Here is a 21,652-nt window from a genome sequence, read left to right as displayed (position 1 = left end):
CTCTAGTGCGTACTTCTTAATCATGCCAATTCTTCACATGTCAGTCTCCGTTTCCTTCACCTTCTTCTTAATCGATAGTTATTTTTGGTTTGGTCCCCTGCTGTTTTCTAAGTATTTACCTATCAATATTCTGGTTCGCTTCCTCCATTTTGTATCGACATTTTTCATGTACAAGTAGCTGAAAACCTTCCTAATCCAACGCTCCTCCCCCAATTCTCCCAAACGCTTCTCAAATTTTATCTTGCTGCTAGCTTCCTTGCCCTCAAATCATGTCCATCCCATCTCACCTTGTACTCCCTGATTTGGTGTATTCCCGTGAGCTCCTTAACAAGCCTACTTATTTCACGATGCTTAAATTCTAATCTTCATTGAACTTGGATGGAAACGTGTGCTAGCGTAATCTGGCGGTTTCCTCCTAGGGCGTTACGCACTAGCCGGTGCGTTCATCACACTTCCCTATTCTAGCTACTGTAGCTGCATGAAGGAAACCATGAACTACAGTGTTCTAGTATGAACTAAGCGACTGAGCTTCAGTTTCGGATGGTCTATATCTCAAAAGTAAGCCAGCGGCAAAACAAACGCAAGGCAGTCTCATTGCCATCGCTGTCATGGCGGCGCCCAAGCTTGCTAAACATTAGCGGTTTCTGGTGGCGCCAACGCCTGGTTTAGACGTCGTTAACGCATTTTTCAGGCTCTGAAAATGAATCGAAATGTTAAAGATTGGTTTCAATGCATAGCAGTAAGTATCTGAGCCTGAAATTGCATTGTAAAATTTTGTTGAAGCGGGACGATTGAAAAAAAGTGTTTGTTGTGACGACAATATTTATGCATTGACTCCTAAGCACGGCCGACGGGGAATCGTAAATTTTTTGTTGTAGCGGCGTTCGACCATAATGAGGCCCGTTTGAAATAGCAGTTTTCTCAGGCTGCTAAACAATTATGCTGCTTTACTGGCCGTCACATGCATTAACATGTGAATGTGACGTCAGTGGAATGGCCTGGTAAGAGAAGTTATAGCCAGAGCATTAGTTTTATTTTGCTGCAAAATTATAAAATTATAGAAACCTAGGAGAAAAAAAAAGTAACGGTAATTTGTTGGTTCGAATGAAGCAGATTATTTTCCTCTAGATAGTTCATAAGGGCTTTGTTTATTATATGCTCCATTACCGTGCAGCATGTACTTGTCAGTGATATTGGCCTGTAGGTGTTTATCAGTTGTTTGTTCCCACTTTTATGGATAGGAATTACTTTGGCACACAACCAATCATCAGGGAGCACAGCTGTTTCTAAAGATAAGGAAAATATCTTCTGCAGGAAAGGGGTTAGTTGAGCGGCATAGCGCTTAGGAAAAGCATTGGAAATTTCATTCGGGCATTGCGATTTTTTGAGATCGAGTTGAAGAAGCAGGTTAAGTATGCCAGACTCTCATTGTTAACAATGGCATGTGATTTTCACTGTCAGACGACAGTAAAAGTGCAGGCTGCGTACGCGTTAAAACCGATTAAAAGTATATGTTGAAAGCATCTGCAATTATCCGTGCATCTTCAACAAGTTTACCCGATATTTCCATTTTAGTTACTGTGCTATTTGGCTTTGATAAGTACTTCCAAAATTTACAAGGTTGATTTGTCATAAACTCAGTCAGAGTGCTTGGGAAAAAGTGGTCTCTGGCCATCTTTATTTCCGTTTTTAAGTGGCGTAAAAGCTCATTGAGCGCAGCGGATTTATTTTTATGTTTGCGGAGTCGTTGTAATTTTCTCTTTAGGTGGATTATGTTTCTCGTAATTCACGGCGTTTTACGCTTAGTTTTCTTTAGCTTAGTAGGTATGAAGGTTGATTCACAATGCGTGATTCCAGATTTTAGTTTGTTCCGTAGATCTACGACACCCGATGACGTATTAAAAAAATCGTCTTGTTATGCTTCAAGAAAATCTATAACACTTTCGTCATTCGCTCTGTAGTAATATTTAACTGATATGCGCGTCGTTGCGTGTGATACGCGGCCGCCCATGCCATGAAATGTCAACAGAATGAGCTTGTGGTCAGAGATTTCATCTTCAATACTTATTTGTGGTGTTAATGAGCCAGACACAAATGCAAGATCAAGCACTGAACATACAGATCCGTGGATGCGAGTTAGTTCTATCACCAGCTGTGTCAACAAGTGACTAAACATAATGTCAACAAGTATATCTGAACTTTAACAGCAGCCCCGCCGCGGTGGTCTAGTGGCTAAGGTACTCGGCTGCCGACCCGCAGGTCGCGGGTCAAATCCCGGCAGCGGTGGCTGCATTTCCGATGGAGGCGGAAATGTCGTAGGCCCGTGTGCTCAGATTTGGGTGCACGTTAAAAAACCCCAGGTGGTCAAAATTTCTGGAGCCCTCCACTACGGCGTCTCTCATATTCATATGGTGGTTTTGGGACGTTAAGCCTCACAAATCAATCAACCTTTAACAGCAGTATTTCCGATGGCAAAAGTGTCCGAGTTTATTCCCTGCATATTAAAATCACCAGTAAGTATTAGTTTCGTTCGCTCACCTACACAGCCATGAAGAAAGTTCTGTAGCTTTGCAGGGTATTCATCAGGAGCACGCGAAAACCGGTATACACCACGAATAAACACAGGGGCATTATTAATAAGGATTGAACACCACACACTTTCGTGACCAGCAATGCCACTTTCTTCATGAAAAGGCGTGTTCCCTTTAGGCGATGGCCACGCCCCCGCCACGGCCATCCCGATCTGTACGAAGCAGTGCGTATGCTGGTGGCACTACCTCTGAATCGTGAATACCAGGGTTTAGCCACGTTTTCGTAATGACCATTACATCAGGTCTCCATTACATCTGCCTGTTCCCCGCCACCCAGGCGCACATACCTAAATTACATATGTTGTAACATTTCTCTCCACGCAGACGAAGCCCACTGGGCGATTCAGACAGTGTCCCGAGGAATATAACGGTTCAAACGTGCAACATGGGCAACTTCAGTTTTTTCAGACCGTCAGCCGTTCGAATGGGTACGCGCGATGCGGTAAACTAAATCACTGATACGGTCTAGAAGAAGATAAGGCTCCGCATAGTGCACTAGCAGTTTCTTGCTCAAACCGCGTTTTCTAGTTGGTGTCCACAGCAACACTAGGTCGCTGCGATTGTACGTCATGTGTCAGCGTCGGTGGTCAAAATGTGCCGTTGAGCGGTCTTGCGAAGCAAGAGTGCGCAAATAAGCAAGGCATCTAGCTTTTTCTGTCCGAAAGATGATCTCTGATATGCAGGGATCATGGTGGTCCAAACACGGGAAGATGGTGTTCAGGGTATTACGAGGTGGTCGAGCATATAGAAGAAAGAAAGGACTGTAGCCGGTAGTTTCATGCTGTGCGGTGTTGAATGCATGTGATAAAAGGTAAAATACTGTCCCAGTCCTTGTGGTATGATACGACATACGTAGACAGCATGTTCGAGAGAGCTCAATTCGATCAGTTAGACCGTTTGTTTGGGGATGATATGGTGTAGAGAGCCGAAACCTTGAGGCACAGACACGAAGCATCTTTTTCACTATGTCTGCGGTGAATTGTCGGCCATGGTCACTGATTACAATTTTGGGAGAACTATGTCGAAGAATAACAAAACGTAGCTTGAAGAGAGACACATCGGCTGTAGTTGCCGATGGTATGGCAGCTGTTTCGCAGTACCGTGTTAAATAATTGGTGCAGACGACTATCAAGCAATTTCCATCAGAATACCGGAGAAAGGGCTCAAGGAGGTCAATCCTGGCTTGCTCGAATGGAGTTCTAGGGGCGGCACCGGATGTATTTGCCCTGGAGGAGCGCTTGTTGGCCGCTTATGACGTTGACACTTGTTACAGCTAGACACGTATTTCCCCGTCGTCTGGCGCAATTTGGGCCAGTAGAATCTTTCTTGGAGATGGCAAAGAGTTTTCGCTGTGCCCAGATGACCAGATTTTGGGTCATCATGCATAGCCTGTAAGACAGAAACGCGAAGACTTTTCGGAACCACCAAACGATATCGTGTGCTGGTGCTGGTGTAGTTCTTTTTGTAAACTAGCCCGTCTCGGATGCAGAAGCGTGTGGGCGATTTTGCTTTGGTAGCAATGAGTTGTTGTATAGTGCTGTCCCTTTGTTCCTCATCCTTAAAGGTCTTGACATTGGAAAATGGTTGATGAAGTGATGCGATGTAGGTGTCGAAGTTGTCCGCGTCACATTCCGTCATTGGAAGCGGTAGTCGCGAAAGACAATCTGCGTCAGCGTGACGTCGGCCGCTTTTATAGGAAACCGTGAAGTAATATTCTTGTAGACGAAGTGCCCAGCACGTCAGCCGACCAGATGGGTCATGCAGATTGACCAACCAGCAGAGAGAATGATGGTCTGTCACGAAGATAAAGGGGCGTCCGTACAGGTAGGACCGGAAGCGCTGCACTGCGAAGACTACTGCAAGGCATTCTTGCTCTGTGACTGTGTAATTACGCTCGGATTTGCTGAGCGAGCGACTTGCATACGCTACGACATGTTCTTGGTTATCTAAGCGTTGAACCAGGACAGCACCTACGCCAACACCGCTGGCGTTTGTGAGAAGCTCAGTGAGAGCCAGAGGATCGAAGTGCCGAAGAATCGGATGAGCTGTCTAAAGAAACTTCATTTTCAAAAAAGCAGACTCACATTCAGGGGTCTAGTCTAAGTGGGCACCTTTCTGAAGCAGACACGTCAGCGGGTATGCGATATTGGCAAAGCCAGGAATGAATCGGCGAAAGTATGAACAAAGCATCAAAAAGCTGCGCAGTTCTTTCACCAATTGAGGTTGCTTAAATGCTTCCTCTGCGGCCATCATGGCGGGATCTGGTCGTATGCCTTCTTTGTCTACTAAGTGTCCGAGGACGAGTGTTTGGCGCTCTCCAAAACAACATTTCTTGGAGTTGAGCACCAAGCGAGCTTTGCTTAGGTATTCCAGCACGAGGTCAAGGCGTGTATTGTGCTCACAAATGGAGCGCCCAAAAATTACAACGTCATCCAAGTAACACATACACACTTCCCACTTCAATCCACGCAGAATGTTGTTCATAAAGCGCTCAAAAGTGGCAGGTACGTTGCAGAGTCCAAACAGCATCACATTGAGTTCAAATAGTCCATCTGTTGTAACAAATGCCGTTTTTTCATTGTCTTCCTCGTGCATTAGATTCTACCATTAGCCTGGCCTCAAATACACAGACGAAAAGTAAGAGGCCGATGATCGACAGTCGATAGCATCATCAATCCGCGGAAATGGGTATACGTCTTATTTAGAGATGATGTTGAGACGGCGGTAGTCAAGACAAAATCACCATGTCCCATCCTTCTTTTTCACTAGAATTACAGGAGTGGCCCATGGACTACATGATTCTTAAACTACATTTTTCTTGAGCATTTCGCAAACCTGTTCATTGATCACTGCGTGTTCCGAAGACGATGCACGATATGGTTTCTGTCACAGAGGTCTGTGAGATGTCGTGTCGATTCAGTGCTTTATGCGAGAAGTAGGGAATTGCGGTGGATCGTGCTGAGCGAAATCAAAAATACCGGCATGTTTGCGCAGAATACTAGCCAGTTCATTACGTTCCTTGGAGCTGAGTGACCTGTCAATCATAGCCATAATAGTGGTGTCCCTGGCGTGCAGATTATCGCAACGTGTCTTATCCGGGCAATCGCTGCTGTCTGCAAAGATGGCAAGCGAGAATACTTGGTGTTCACGAATCTCTGAGGTTTCAGACCCCCCGGCAGCACTGTTGGTTCGTCAGAGCAGTTAATCTCCCATAAACCAATATGCCCTTGCGCAACCGATAGCGTGCAGTTGGGTATTGAAACTGTCTTCTTTATGCAACTGAGATGCACGGGCTCCACAGTTGCGTCAAATGTTTTCTCGCTTGAAGGTGAGCAGACAGCAGGGACACAACTTGCAGACAATGGCGGCACAGTTGTGTCCACGGACACGCAAAGAGCACATTCCTGACAGGGCGACTTTTCTATAAACGCAACTGGGATATCGGAATCTACTGTCTTTGTCTTGTGCGACAATCGACAGTGGCACCACATAGCTTCAAGAAATCGAGTCTCAGAATAACGTCATGCATAGTATGAGGGAGAACAGCAAACTCTGCAACAAGGTTCTGGCACGCCAAACTAACAGTCACCGTGCACACACCAACAGGTTGTAACATCTCTCCGCTCACTCCACGAAACGTATCAGGACATTCCCAACGAAACAACTTTTCGTCCAAGGAGGCGAGAAAAAACTAAACTCATCACTGACACGGTTGCACCTGTGTCCACCAACGCCATTGTTGGTACACCATCAACTAGAACACGAACCTTATTTCTAAACATGTGCAATTTAAAGGAGGCATTTCTGTGAAAATCGAAGACTGCCCAGCGACCTCACCTCCAATGGTAACGCCGACTAGTTTTCCAGCGGCAGCGAAGGGTAGCGGCGCCTAGGAGACGGCGACCGATTGGAGCGAGGGGCTGACGGGGGTGTCACACTGCGATCTGAGGCCGGGGAACGGTGTCGCAGCGGCCTCGGTATCTCGTGTGATGCGCATTCAGTGAACGTTGGTGCTCATGTAAAGCCAGACAGGTGGGATCTCAGTGGGCGGTCGTACCTTGGCGGCTGCCGTTAGTTGCAGTACCTGGCAATATGGCCTTCGACACCACACTTGTAGCAGACAGTTAGGGGTCTTTCGCCGAACCACTGCTGAGAGCGCTCCGCTGTGTAAGGTCGCCTACCCGAACGGAGTGTAGCAGCATGCTGAACGAGAACTGCCCGTCTCTGTGGAGCTGGGCCTGTACGAAGGCATCGGTCATACCGCTGGTCAGGCGCGAATGAGTCGCGGCGTGGCGAGGAAGTTCCAGCTTCGCTAAAGTGGGTCACACATACCGATGGTGGCAGAAGAGCGAACGGCGCCGGGTAGTAGGATGAACAGGTAGGCAGACTGCTGTGTTGGCAGCTGGCTGGTCCCGACGAAACAGAATAAAAAGACTTCCGATGGAGACGTACGCGGCCGGCGGGGACGCCGACCAGCCCGGACACGCGGGTTGGCGCGAAGCGCCGAAGAGAAAAACAACAACCCCACTCCACGGTTACCCAACGCACACTGGTTTTATTTTACAGTTGCCTTGAAATCCTGGATGCCAGAGCGGCGCCCCCTAGCATCCTCACATGTCATTCCGAAGCCGAAACCAAAAAGCCAGAACACAACAATCATCCCCTCCTCGAAAGAAGTTCACCTATACACTGTTTATATTTACACATGATCGATACCAACGTATTATACAAGGTATGTACCTTAGAACACATCAAAATTCAGAGCACGGCACACTGAACTCACACACTATGAGTCCTGAAAATGCACTGAAAAAATGTACAACGGCAGTCCTAAAAATGCACTGAAAAAAATGTAAACAACTCAGTACAATATTGATTTGAATGCAGTGGACCTTTTCACAGAACAAAAATGTTCACAAAAGTAATGAACAAGAGTTCTACATCACGTAGTCTTCGAACCGACGCGGCTTCTGCCGCTTCCGCTTAGGGTGGGCCCTTTTGGGTGTAGAATCAGGTGTCTCTGCACCTTGGTTACTTGTGCTCTGATGTGACACATCAAGAGCAGTGGAAGATTGTGAAGGCTCTGAACGAGCGTTAAAATTCGCGGTCTCATAAGAGCTCGCAGCATGAGCTTCGGAAGAATTTTTGCGGACCGGAGTCCGGTTCAACGGTCTCCGTCATATTTGAAGGTTTGAACCAGCGACACCGACTGGTATCTCCTCCCCCCTTGAAGAAGGAATTCCTGTACATGGAGGCCACATTTAACAGTCTGATGTATAGTTGAAAGGCGTGGACGGAACGTCATGGGGAAGACTTTTAGGTGTTGAAGGCGAATTCGTATGAAAAATAACAAGGCGCGAAGCATTCCAGATGTTACCATCACTTAAGCGAAAAAAAGTGGGGCTAACCTGGCCCAAGACTTTGTAAGGACCCCGATACTTTGGGCGCCTACCTGGCACACGAACCTTGACTAGATCGCCAGTGCGAACTTTGGCCTGCTTTGCACCTCGACGGGTGTCGACATACTTTTTCATTGCTTGCTGATGAGGAAAAACCCTGGTACGGATTTGATCAGGAAAAGACACTGCTATGTTACGAGGCAAAGAGACTATGTCGAGAGCAACTCGTGGTTGTCTACCGTGGAGAAGTTGAGCAGGAGACACGCCAGTGGTGCCTTGTGGTGTGAACCTGTACGAAGCTAAACATTCAGTCAAGACTTGCTTGAGGGAACGGTGCTCTAATTGGGCGATCTGGATATGTTCCTTTAGAACGCGATTAAAGCTCACAGAAGTTAAAAAAACAGCGCTAAAAAGACGGGACAAGAAAGGACAACAGGACAGGGCGCTGACTAGCAACCAAATATGTTTATTTCTTCAGTCAGCATACATATATACCACCGCACAATCGCAAAAAACAGCCTACGCAGCGGCATGTGAGCCTGCGCAGAGGCATTCAAAAAATTAGTTTGACAGAAATTTGACCTCCTTAGGAAGGAGGGAAATGGAAGGGAGGCTAACACATGCCTCACCACTGTTATGAATGTGAAAAGCTTCCGAAATGAGACGTGCACGTTCATCGTGGTAGTATGATAAGAAAATGGTATCTTTAAAAGATGGGTGGCAACCGCAGTTGTTACAGTGAAGGGAAAGCTGACTATCTGTAGCGCGATTATGAACTTTGTTTGAATGCTCGCGCAAGCGGTCATTAGCACAACGGCCCGTTTGCCCTATATAACACCGACCACAGGAAAGAGGAATCTTGTAAACAACGCCATGACGACATTTCACAAACTTGTGCCTGTGCTTCTTCTTAGTACATCCTTTTTTGTACGGTGCCTCACGATTAACATGCTGGCACAAGCTGCCTAGCTTATTTTGGGCAGAAAATAGCAGCTTAATGCCTGCCCTGGCGACAACTTTTTTTAGATTGTGCGCTACCTTGTGCACATAGGGGATAACTGCTACGCTTTTCAGCCAGCTTTTTTCGGATTGCACAGTGGCCAGGCGCTTGTCCTTACAGACTGCTACTAGGCTTTCAGCAATACTAGTCAAAAGCGTTGCAGGAAAACCTGCAAGCTTCAGGCGGTCAACTTGCGAAAAGAAACACTTTTCAACTTGGTGGTCACAGGACCTGTAGAGCGCCGCCTTCATGCAAGCTCTTGCAATGCCGCGTTTAACAATTTTTGAGTGCGCCGAAGAAAAGGGAAGAAGGGCCTTTTTTGACCTGGGTGCGTAACCCCAACACACGTGGCTGTTTGAGAACGACAGTTCTAAGTCTAAAAAGCGTAGTTTGTTATCTGAAGGATGCTCAGTCTTCAATTCAAAAGAACTTAATTCTGCGCGGAACACGTCAATTATTTTAGAAGCAGCAGGCTGCGCGTCAGGTGGGTTAGTGCGGTAAAAAATTAAAAAATCATCCACGTAGCGCATCACTTTTACCGTGCTCGTCTGAACTAGCTTGCTCTCTAGATTGCGGTCATAGCTAGCCAATAAAAGGTCACTCAGAATGGGGGCGATGCAAGACCCTATGCACACTCCTTTACGTTGTATAAAAAGCTTATCATCCAGGCAGATGAAGGTCGATTGCATATAAAACTTTAAAAGTGCTAAAAACCGGTGGACAGTGATTCCACAAGCGTTTTGGAACTTAAGAACCCCGAATCTGTCTATGCAATAGCCTACTTCAGTACACACTTCTTCCTGAGGGAGCGAATAATATAAGTCCTTAATGTCTATGGAAAAAGCGCGCACACCTTCTGGACACTCATCCTGGAGAAAGGTAGAAACAGTACCTGGCGCCCTTATGAGGTAGGGGTCGTCGACGTCGAGAAGGCCCAAGAACCTTTGCAGAAACACTCCCACCTCAGAAACACTCCTGCAGAAACACTCCCTTCTCGACACACTTTGCAGAAACACTCCCTTCTCGACGTCGACGACCCCTACCTCATAAGGGCGCCAGGTACTGTTTCTACCTTTCTCCAGGATGAGTGTCCAGAAGGTGTGCGCGCTTTTTCCATAGACATTAAGGACTTATATTATTCGCTCCCTCAGGAAGAAGTGTGTACTGAAGTAGGCTATTGCATAGACAGATTCGGGGTTCTTAAGTTCCAAAACGCTTGTGGAATCACTGTCCATCGGTTTTTAGCACTTTTAAAGTTTTATATGCAATCGACCTTCATCTGCCTGGATGATAAGCTTTTTATACAACGTAAAGGAGTGTGCATAGGGTCTTGCATCGCCCCCATTCTGAGTGACCTTTTATTGGCTAGCTATGACCGCAATCTAGAGAGCAAGCTAGTTCAGACGAGCACGGTAAAAGTGATGCGCTACGTGGATGATTTTTTAATTTTTTACCGCACTAACCCACCTGACGCGCAGCCTGCTGCTTCTAAAATAATTGACGTGTTCCGCGCAGAATTAAGTTCTTTTGAATTGAAGACTGAGCATCCTTCAGATAACAAACTACGCTTTTTAGACTTAGAACTGTCGTTCTCAAACAGCCACGTGTGTTGGGGTTACGCACCCAGGTCAAAAAAGGCCCTTCTTCCCTTTTCTTCGGCGCACTTAAAAAATTGTTAAACGCGGCATTGCAAGAGCTTGCATGAAGGCGGCGCTCTACAGGTCCTGTGACCACCAAGTTGAAAAGTGTTTCTTTTCGCAAGTTGACCGCCTGAAGCTTGCAGGTTTTCCTGCAACGCTTTTGACTAGTATTGCTGAAAGCCTAGTAGCAGTCTGTAAGGACAAGCGCCTGGCCACTGTGCAATCCGAAAAAAGCTGGCTGAAAAGCGTAGCAGTTATCCCCTATGTGCACAAGGTAGCGCACAATCTAAAAAAAGTTGTCGCCAGGGCAGGCATTAAGCTGCTATTTTCTGCCCAAAATAAGCTAGGCAGCTTGTGCCAGCATGTTAATCGTGAGGCACCGTACAAAAAAGGATGTACTAAGAAGCACAGGCACAAGTTTGTGAAATGTCGTCATGGCGTTGTTTACAAGATTCCTCTTTCCTGTGGTCGGTGTTATATAGGGCAAACGGGCCGTTGTGCTAATGACCGCTTGCGCGAGCATTCAAACAAAGTTCATAATCGCGCTACAGATAGTCAGCTTTCCCTTCACTGTAACAACTGCGGTTGCCACCCATCTTTTAAAGATACCATTTTCTTATCATACTACCACGATGAACGTGCACGTCTCATTTCGGAAGCTTTTCACATTCATAACAGTGGTGAGGCATGTGTTAGCCTCCCTTCCATTTCCCTCCTTCCTAAGGAGGTCAAATTTCTGTCAAACTAATTTTTTGAATGCCTCTGCGCAGGCTCACATGCCGCTGCGTAGGCTGTTTTTTGCGATTGTGCGGTGGTATATATGTATGCTGACTGAAGAAATAAACATATTTGGTTGCTAGTCAGCGCCCTGTCCTGTTGTCCTTTCTTGTCCCGTCTTTTTAGCGCTGTTTTTTTAACTTCTGTGAACATGAACCAACCAGCCCAAATGCGTACGCTTCTGCGATTAAAGCGCTCTATTTGCCGATTTGATGGGGGATAGAAAACTGATGACCTCAAGTGCTGAATTCCTCGTTGTGAAAGAAAAGCCTCGAAATGTTGGGACTGAAACTGTGGACCATTGTTCGTAACTATGGCATCAGGAAAACCTTCCCGGCTGATGATTGAAGACAGAAACTAAATGATGACCTCAGAAGTAACCGTATGTGTGAAACAAAGCTCTGGCCATTTGGAATGGTAGTCAAAGACAGAAACAATTAACCGGGCATTTTGCGGAACATTACGCAAAGGAAAGATGATGTCCATGCCGAGTTTCTGCCAAGGCCTATCAGGCCACCGGACTGGCTGCTACAGAGAAAATGCAGGTTTGGCAGACTTGTCAGCTGCCTGACGTCACTCCAGGGGGTGTCGATAAGGTTTATTGATGTCCGAGCAACAGGGCTCTAACCAAGCGCGTCGGTTGGGCTTGTTTGCCAGAGCGGGGGTCCACGCGCACTTCTTTCTTCTCTGTGGTGTGAGCCTTCACCTTGGCATACGACCCACTACTAGAAGTAGGTGGCAATATTCCTCCTCAACAAAAAAAAGAAAAAGCATCGTCCCGATGCTGTAAAGTTATTGAAAAAAGAAACCAAAACAAAGCAGGTTAAACAATGAAAAAGGGCACCAACAATCAAATGTTAAACGCGATAAGTTAACCAATGTTGAGGTAATTGTCAGAGCACAACTAAAAAAAACACAGGAAAAGTGGTCTTTTAGGAACGCGCAAAATAGGGCTTCATGCGCACCACGTGAACTATGTCAGAGGTTGGTTGTTTTCGTTGTGCCCATCGTGACGACGTAGCGTCCGGAACCACTTCGTAGTTTGCGTCGCTCACGTGGCGTGTTACTTTATACGGACCGAAGTATCTGCTGAGCAACTTTTCGAAGAGGCCACGGCGTCGAACAGGGGTCCAAACCCAAACTTATTCTCCCGGACTGTAAGATACGTCATTGTGACGCATATTGTAACGTCGTGCATCGACCTGTTGCTGCTGACCAATGTGTAGCCGGGCGAGCTGGCGAGTTTCCTCGGCACGCTCTGCAAATTCTTCTGCGTCAGTTGTTATTCGATCAGCGCCTTCATAAGGAAGCATCGCATCCAGCATCGTCTGAACTTCGCGGCCGTAGAGAAGGCGAAACGGTGTAAATCGGGTTGTTTCTTGAACGGCGGTATTATAAGCGAATGTCACATAAGGCAAAATGCGATCCCACGTTGTGTGTTGGACGTCGATGTACATGGAGATCATGTTTGTGACTGTCTTATTTAGTCGCTCGGTTAAGCCGTTGCTCTGCGGATGGTAAGCAGTCGTCGTTCTATGCCTAGTGTTACTTAGCCAAAAAACGTCATCAATAAGCTGTGCAGTGAACGCTGTTCCTCTGTCGGTCATCACTGAAGATGGAGCACCGTGGCGCAGAACAATGTGGCACATGAAGAACTGTGCTACCTCAGAAGCCGTGGCTCGTGGTATCGCCTGTGTATCAGCATAGCGGGTCAAATAGTCAGTTGCAACAATGACCCATTTGTTGCCGTCGGACGATAAAGGAAATGGGCCGAGGATGTCCATGCCGACTTGGTCAAATGGCTTGTGGGGTGGATCAATTGGCTGAAGTAATCCAGCCGGCTTGCTTGGTGGTGACTTTCGACGCTGGCATTCACGACAGCTTTTAACGTACTGCTTCACGCTTGCCGCAAGTCCGGGCCAGTAGTACGCCTCACTTACTCTGGCGAGCGTTCGCAAGTAACCTATATGACCAGATGTGGGCTCGTCATGACACGCGGAGAGAACTTCGTCCCGCATGTCCTTTGGAACGACGAGGAGGTAAGCGCGGCTCGTAGAATGGGCGTTTTTTTTTGTACAGGACATTACGTCAGAGGCAGAAAGACGTCATGACAGGAAATAGTTGGCGAGGTATAACGGCGCTATGACCCTCCAGATAGACGATGAGCGGTCGAATCTTTTCATCTTTTCGCTGGCGTCTGCTCAAGTCAGATGAGCTAAGGGCGCCCAGGAAACCGTCATCATCGTCTTCTTCTTGATTGACTAAAGGTATGGGTGCATGCGACAGCGTATCAGCGTCTTCATGCTTCCGTCCAGACTTATATACGATGGTAACATCAAAATCCTGTAGACGCAAGCTCCATCGGGCCAGTCGTCCAGAGGAATATCAATGTTTACCAACCAGCAGAGGGCATGGTGGTTCGTCACCACTTTAAATGGACGACCATAGAGGTACGGGCGAAACTTGGTGATCGCCCACACTACTGCGAGACACTCTTTTTCTGTGGTCGTGTAATTCACCTCGGTACGGGACAGTGAGCGGCTGGCATAGGCAATGACTCGTTCTTTGCCGTGTTGATGCTGGACGAGCACTGCGCCGAGGCCGATGTTACTGGCGTCAGTGTGCACCTCTGTGTCAGCATCATCGTCGAAATGCGCAAGAACAGGGGCTGACTGCATCCGTTGTCGTAGCTCGGCAAAAGCAGCCTGTTGTTCGGTAGCCATTACAAACGGTGTGTCGTCGCGTGTAAGGCGAGTCAAGGGTTCCGCTATCTTCGAAAACCCTCTAATAAATCGTCGATAGTAGGCACACAAGCCCAGAAAGCGCCGAACAGTCTTTTTGTCTGTAGGATGCAGAAACGCGGCTACAATGGCAAGTTTGTCGGGGTCGGGTCGGACTCATTTCGCGTTGACTACATGGCCAATGAATTTGAGCTCTTCATAACCAAAGTGACACTTCTGCGGTTTGAGTGTAAGATCTGCTGATTGAATAGCCTGTAGCACACTCCTGAGGCGATGAAGATGTTGCTGGAAGGTTTCAGAAAAAACGACAACATCATCAAGGTATACGAGACAAGTTTGCCACTTCAGACCAGTAAGCACAGTGTTCATCATTCGCTGGAAGGTTGCGGGCACTGAGCACAAACCAAAAGGAAGGACTCGAAATTCATACAGGCCATCAGGGGTGACAAAGGCCGTTTTCTCGCGATCTCGCTCGTCAACCTCGATCTGCCAGTACCCGCTTTTTAAATCCAAAGAGGAAAAATAGTGGGCGCGGCGTAATCTGTCTAACGAGTCATCGATGCGTTGCAGCGGGTACACGTCCTTTTTAGTCACGCTGTTCAACTTCTGGTAATCGACGCAAAAACGTAGCGTTCCGTCTTTCTTCTTGACTAGGACGACCAGAGAGGACCACGCACTGTTGGAAGGCTTGATGATGCCGTCGTCAAGCACTTCTTGAACTTGCGTACGAATGGCTTCTCGTTCCTTCGCTGACACATGGTAAGGCTGTTGGTGTACTGGGCGGGCGTCGTCGTAAGTGATGATTCTGTGCCTAGTGATCGAAGTCTGGCGCACCTTAGAGGAAGCAGCGAAGCATGACTTGAATTCAAGCAAGAGTTTTCGCAGTGCTGTCTGGTTTTCTGGTGTGAGGTTAGAATGAATATTGATATTGTTTAGAGACGTATCGGCGGCCTCCACTGCGTCCGATGAGAAGCAGATGGGAACGGTACCTAATTCATCTGCAAACGCTAACGAAGTGCCACGGAAAAGGTGTCGGTGTTCATTGCTGAAATTTGTAACGAGCAGTTGAGATCGGCCATCACGTAGCTGTATGATACTCCTAGCCACACAAACACCATGAGTCAGCAGGTGTTCAAAATTACTTTCTGCAATCGCTTCATCATTTCGCAATCCACAGCATGTGTCGTCGACAATAACACTGGCTCTTGGAGGAAGCGTTATACTTTCAGCAGAAACACGAAGAATGTCGGCACGTTGTTGGTCGTCCTGCTTGTCGATTGCTCTGTCGGCTGAGAAGGTGATGCGATTCTCTTGAGGGTCAATGACAGCTCCATACTCCTTCAGGAAGTCAACACCAAGAATAACGTCGCGTGAACATTCACGGAGCACAAGGAAACTTGCTACAAAAGTATAACCACAGACCTGAACTCTACTCGTGCAGGTTCCAAGCGGAGAGACGGTGTGGCCACCAGCCGTTCGAATCACAGAGCCTTGCCAGGGCGTGATTACCTTCTTTAGTAGTCTGGTCATTTTCCCGCTTAGTATAGAATAGTCAGCCCCGGTATCAACTAAAGCACCTACTGCATAGCCGCCTATCAGCAGCGGTATATCCAGAGAGAGCCGCACATATTGATCAGTCGAATCCACACCCTTTACTGTTAGCGTCGATCGAAGGTCTTCAGCACGTCGACTGTCAGCGACCTCGCCTCCAAGGGTCGCTTGCGTTAGTTTTCCCAGCGGGGACTGGGGGACCGTGCGCCAGCATGGCGCTGTGGCGAAGATGAAAAGCGCCTCGGCGACGGTGAGCGCGGCTGCCGTCCAGAAGGCGGTGGCATGCGCTGTTGAGCCAGGTAATCCTCAATGTCCCGGTGTCACTGGCCATACCGAGGAGGCGCTGAATATACTGAAAAGCCGCGCAGCCCGAGGCGCCGGTATGGACACTGGCGGTACAAATGGTCCGCTTCACTGCAGTGGAAGCACAAAGGTCGGCGATCAGGAGTGCGCCAAACATCAAATTTCCGAGGCGAAGCACGTCTGTCGTCAAGGTAGTGTGCTGGTTGTTCCGCAAGATGCACAGGGTTGGCGTAAAGGAGGGGTGGGGGCGTGCGTGTGTTCTCGTAATAGCGTAGAGGCTGCGCCGACTGAAGTGAAATGGTAGGAGGTGCCTGAACAAACAGCGGAGAAGAGGAAGCTGGGCGCTTCAAGGCTTCCGCATAAGTCGCACGGTGGTAGTCAGCCGGGGCGGGTGTGGCATTATCCAGACTCACAGGGTCACGCAGGGCATGATGCAGCTCGTCCTTGACGATACTTGCAATAGAACTCACCGTAGGTAGTGGTGGTGTGGCAGCCTTTTGCAGCGCCTCGCGTACTATAGAGCGAATAAGGTCGCGCAGACATTCGGTGTTGCTCCCAAAAGTCGTGAGAACTTGAGCAGCGGACGTGTTGTTCACTTGCCGCTCATACAGGGTGGATCGATGTTGAAGCATCTTTTTCATCGTGACGGCTTCAGACAAAAACTCGGCGACCGTGTTCGGAGGGCTTCGTACAAGGCCAGCGAAAAGCTTCTCCTTAACTCCCCGCATCAGGCGAAGCAACTTCTTTTCTTCTGACATACTTGGATCTGCCTGTCGGAACAGGCGCGTCATATCTTCCACATAGGTCATGACAGCTTCGTTAGGCATCTGGATGCGGGCCTGGATCGCTCGCTCCGCTTGTTCGTGGCGATCAGCACTTCTGTAAGTGTCCAACAGCCGGCGGTGGAATTCGGGCCACGATTTCATCTGTTCCTCGTGATTCATGTACCAGGTACGTGCTCCATCCTCTAAATAAAAGTACACACGTCGTAGTTTGGCCGCGTTGTTCCAGTCGTTCAATTCAGCCACGCGTTCGAAGTCGACCAACCAGTCCTCGACGTCTTCGAGCTCGGCGCCATGAAACGGTGTCGGACCCTGTGGACTTTCGAGGGTGTACCGAGTCACCGGGGGGTTTCCAGTACCTGTTAAAGTGGTTTGATAGGACGTGTTCATCATACTGGTGTGAACTGTAGGGTCAGCTTCGGGTGGCAATTTCCTGATCCTGCGGCTTGTCCAATGAACGGGAGTGTGGATTCGCACTGGGCTTGTGGTGCCGCTTCCAGGAGGGGTCAGAAACATCCGTGAGGGGCTACCCCGCACCTCCACCAATTGTCACGTCACTCCAGGGGGTGCTGATAAGGTTTATTGATGTCCGAGCAACAGGGCTCTAACCAAGCGCGTCGGTTGGGCTTGTTTGCCAGAGCAGGGGTCCACGCGCACTTCTTTCTTCTCTGAGGTGTGAGCCTTCACCCTGGCATACGACCCACTACTAGAAGTGAGTGGCAATATATGGCAGTTGTAAACTGCAGGCTCGACCTGCTTGTCTAAGGCTGGCCACCAGTACCTGTCTCGGAGATTCTGTTTGGTGCGGAATATGCCTGGATGGGTCTCAGGGGCAAGGTGTGTCAGCTTGTTATGGAAAGAAGCAGGGGGAATCACGCGTTCATCGCGGAAAAGCAAGTCCTCGACACAAAACAGTTCCTGTCGGACTGCGAAGTAAGCAAGAATTCAGAAGCAAGTGCACATTTGGAAGGCCATCATTCACGTAAATATTTGGGAACTTGAGACAAAGTGGAATCTGCAGCTGTAGCTGCCTGAAGCTCAGCTTTAGTAATGCAGGAAGTAACTAATGAAACAACTTCCTCATCCCGCTCTTCAGTAACCGGTATCTGAAGAGGAAGGCGCGGCAGTGCATCAGCAACCACGTTATTAGAACCTTTACAATATTGAACACTGAAGTTATAATACATGAGTTTGGAACACCAACGGGAAATGCGAATTGGGCAGCGGCCTTGGGATCCTGCAGGAAGAAGAGCAACTAGTGCATGGTGATCTGTACGTAATGTGAAGTGCCGGCCCCACAACTAAACATGCCATTTCTCACAGGCAAAAAGACACGCGAGAGCTTCACGCTCTCCTACTGAATATCTGCGTTCAGCAGGGGTCAATGTACGAGATGCAAAAGCGATAGTGATCAGCTGATCACCTCTGAGTTGTTGAAACACTGCTCCTAGTCCAACATCGGATGCATCCGTCGTGATGACGATGGGAAGCTTCTCATTGAAAATACTAACAGCTGGCTTTGAGGCCAGTATTGACTTAACTCGAATGAAGCTCTGCTACGCTTCAGATGACCAGTTAAAAGGTTGTGCTTGCCGAAGTAGAGTACGCAGTGGTTCAACATCAGCATAGTAAGGGACAAACTTGGCATAATAACCAACAAGACCTAAAAAAGATTGCAACGTTTTGGCATCAGTAGGCCGTGGGGCATTGACAATGGCCTGAACTTTAGATTGAACAGGTGTCAAGCCGCGGGAACTGACATTATGTCCTAGAAATTGTAACTCATTCACAGAAAAAATGCACTTGTTATTAAGTTTCATACAATGTTCACTGATGCGGTTGAGAACAGTATGCAAGTTAGCATCGTGCTCTTCGCGAGTACGTCCCCACACCAAAATGTCATCCAAGTAACAAAGGGCGCCATTACAACCCTTAAGAATAATTGACTTCATTTTCTGAAACACTGCAGGGGCAGATGCAAGCCCGAAACACACGCGGCGAAACCAAAACAAGCCTTCGTGCGATACAAATGTGGTTATGTCTATTGCACTCAGAAAGTTCAACTTGGTGATAAGCGGACGCGAGGTCCAGCTTGGAGAAACATACCGCTCCGGAGAGCTGATGAAGCAGTTCTTCAATGCGAGGAAGTGGAAAACCATCTACGACGATCGCCTTGTTCGGTTCTCGTAAGTCGACGCATAGTCGAAGGAATCCATCTTTTTTCTTGACGACGACCAGTGGAGAAACCCTGTCTGAAGCAGAGACAGGATTGATGATTCCGCTGGCTTGAAGGCGAGACAGTTACGCAGAGACTTGCTCACGGAGAAGAGGAATGCGGCGCAGCTTGGCACGCACAGGGCACACACCTGGTCGACGCATCACTTTATGCACAAAACCACGCACACAACCCAGTTCACGGGTGAACAGGTGGTGGAATTCAAAAGGTGCGTTGGCCGGAAGATCATCTTTGACGTCGACTTGAGCACACGTCATAGATGCACCGACGATGTTGATGGACAAAGCCCTGATGGCAGCACGTCCCAAAAGCGAGCTGCCATTGGCAGTTACATAAAAAGTAATGGATGCAGTGCGACTGTGATAGGAGACCTGAGTTGTAATATGACCTAAATTATCAATCGTTTTCTTGGAATATGTTTGTAGAACGATGTGTGAAGACAAAAGCCGAATGTTGGAAAAATGACCATGAAAGTCAGCGGCATTGATTAAAGAGACTGAGGCACCAGTGTCCACGAGAAATGACAAGGGCGTATGGCCCACTGAAGTTACAATGCTGGGCTCGGACGTAGTGTGGAGGCCCTCCACATTTAAAACAGTGACCGTATTGGTCTGTGCTCGAAAGAGCGGACGAAGAAACTGGTTCAGGAAGATTTGCTGGACTGGAATTGCATACGGAGTGAAAATGTCTGATTTTTCCGCACGCAATACAAGTGCGGTTTCTCGCGGGACACTGCACAAAATCGGCTAAATGCCGAGACGATCCGCAACGAAAGCAATGCGCGGTTGCGCTTGGAGAAGAAAATTGCGAACGCGAGTTAGGAGCTCGGTGCTGTTGCTGAAAACCAGAATTTGGCGGAATGGGGTCACCATATTGCCGGCTTCCTCGCCCCCGCGACGCAGAGAGGCCGCCATTTTGGCCGCCACGAAAGAACTATGCAGGCGGGCGTCCATGTTGGCCGCCGCGCCGAGACGAAGATAAAGGGCCGCCATGTTGACGCGTCCCGTGAAACAAAGAGCCGCCGCCTTGTCCCCCCGCAGCAGAAAGTTGCTGCACTGAATGCGGAGCGAATTGCTCCAATTGGGAGCAAATAAGCTCGTCTTCTCGCGCAATTGAGAGGGCTTCGGATAATGAAATCGAGGAGCCCTTTTCAAGCATGCGGCAGCGGACGTTTTGCGAGGCTACCCCGGTGAAAAGCTGATGGCGGATCATATCGTCCTCGAGTGCGCCGAAGCCGCAGGACGCGGCGAGCGTTCGAGAGAAGTAATGAACTCGGCGACTGGCTCGCCAGGCAATTGTCGCCTTTCTTTGAATTTTATGCATGCGAGATAATCGCACGAGACATCTTTAAAATGCTCATCGAAAAGAGCAACAGCAATCTTGAAGGCATCGCCCGACGCTGGCGTCGGCGACGTGTTGGCGGCGTCCAAAGTATAGAAGAGCTTTAACCCGGCAGGGCCCAACGCGTTGAGCAGCAGGGCCTTGCGACGCTCAGGCTTGTTGGAGTCCTCCCCGGCCGTGTCCGCGTAGGCCTGAAACGCCAATTTTCAGACCGCCCACGGAAGTGGCGGGTCTTCGGGCGAATGAAGAAATAGGGAAGGTGGAATAGGAGACGCCATTTCAAGCAAGAAGACTGGAGAGGTGCAGACGAGAAAAAAATGACGCCAGTATACTGTTTGAAGACGAAGGCAGAGGCGGCGTAGCTGAATGAAGAAGAAATGAAGTGATGCAGCACGCAGCAGCCACCTCGCTGGGAACAAAGAGCGTCTAGGGTTAGCAGGCTAGGTCCGTTAGAAGCAAGAAAAAGAACACGGAGAACGCAATGGGTTCTTACACGTCCTCGTCGCCATTGCTGTGTTGGGGGCTGGCTGGTCCCGACGAAGCAGAAGAAGAAGGTGGCCGACGGAGACGAACGTGCCCGGCGGGGAGCCGACCAGCCCGAACACACGGGTTAGCGCGAAGCGCCGAAGAGAAAAACAACAACTGCACTCTACAGTTACCCAACGCACACTGGTTTTATTTTACAGTCGCCTTGAAATCCTGGATGCCAGAGTGGCGCCCCCTGGTATCCTCACGTCATACCGAAACCGAAACCAAACACCCAGAACACAACACGGATGATGTATGGTGTCGTCGACCAGTGTGTCTTGTCGCTGTAGCTCTTCGAGCACTATTGCCCTGATAGTAGCGGCAATGTCGGCAGGCGGGCTTACGTCGACGCTGGCGACCGTTGGGACAATTGCCAGCCTACCAAATTTCCGGGCAATACGACGGGTCTTCAGCTTCTCGAAAGTACGGCAGTCACGTTGGACGGCGGAGATGGGAGTGAGGTCTTCCCTGCCTATCGAAAAATGGTAGACGTGCTCTGCTATACCCTTCAGGAGGTGTCCAACCATGTCCTCTTCAGACATATACGGATCTTTGATCTTGCAGAGCATCAGAACCTCCTATATGTAGGTGGTACACGTTTCTCCAGGAGTCTGGGCTCTTTGAGCCAACATGCGTTTCGCGCTTTTCTTTTTCAAATCACAGTCGCCGAAGCATTTGTTGTGTTCTTCGGCGAAACGATCCCACGTTGTTAAGGAATCTTCGTGGTTTTCGTGAGAAACAGCGCGACATTTTCCAGTTGGTC

Source organism: Rhipicephalus microplus, chromosome 3 (genome assembly GCF_043290135.1).
Source record: "Rhipicephalus microplus isolate Deutch F79 chromosome 3, USDA_Rmic, whole genome shotgun sequence".
In the NCBI taxonomy this organism is placed as follows: Eukaryota; Metazoa; Arthropoda; class Arachnida; order Ixodida; family Ixodidae; genus Rhipicephalus; species Rhipicephalus microplus.
The sequence above is the reverse complement of the archived record's forward strand: the minus strand, read 5'-3'. Positions refer to the sequence as shown.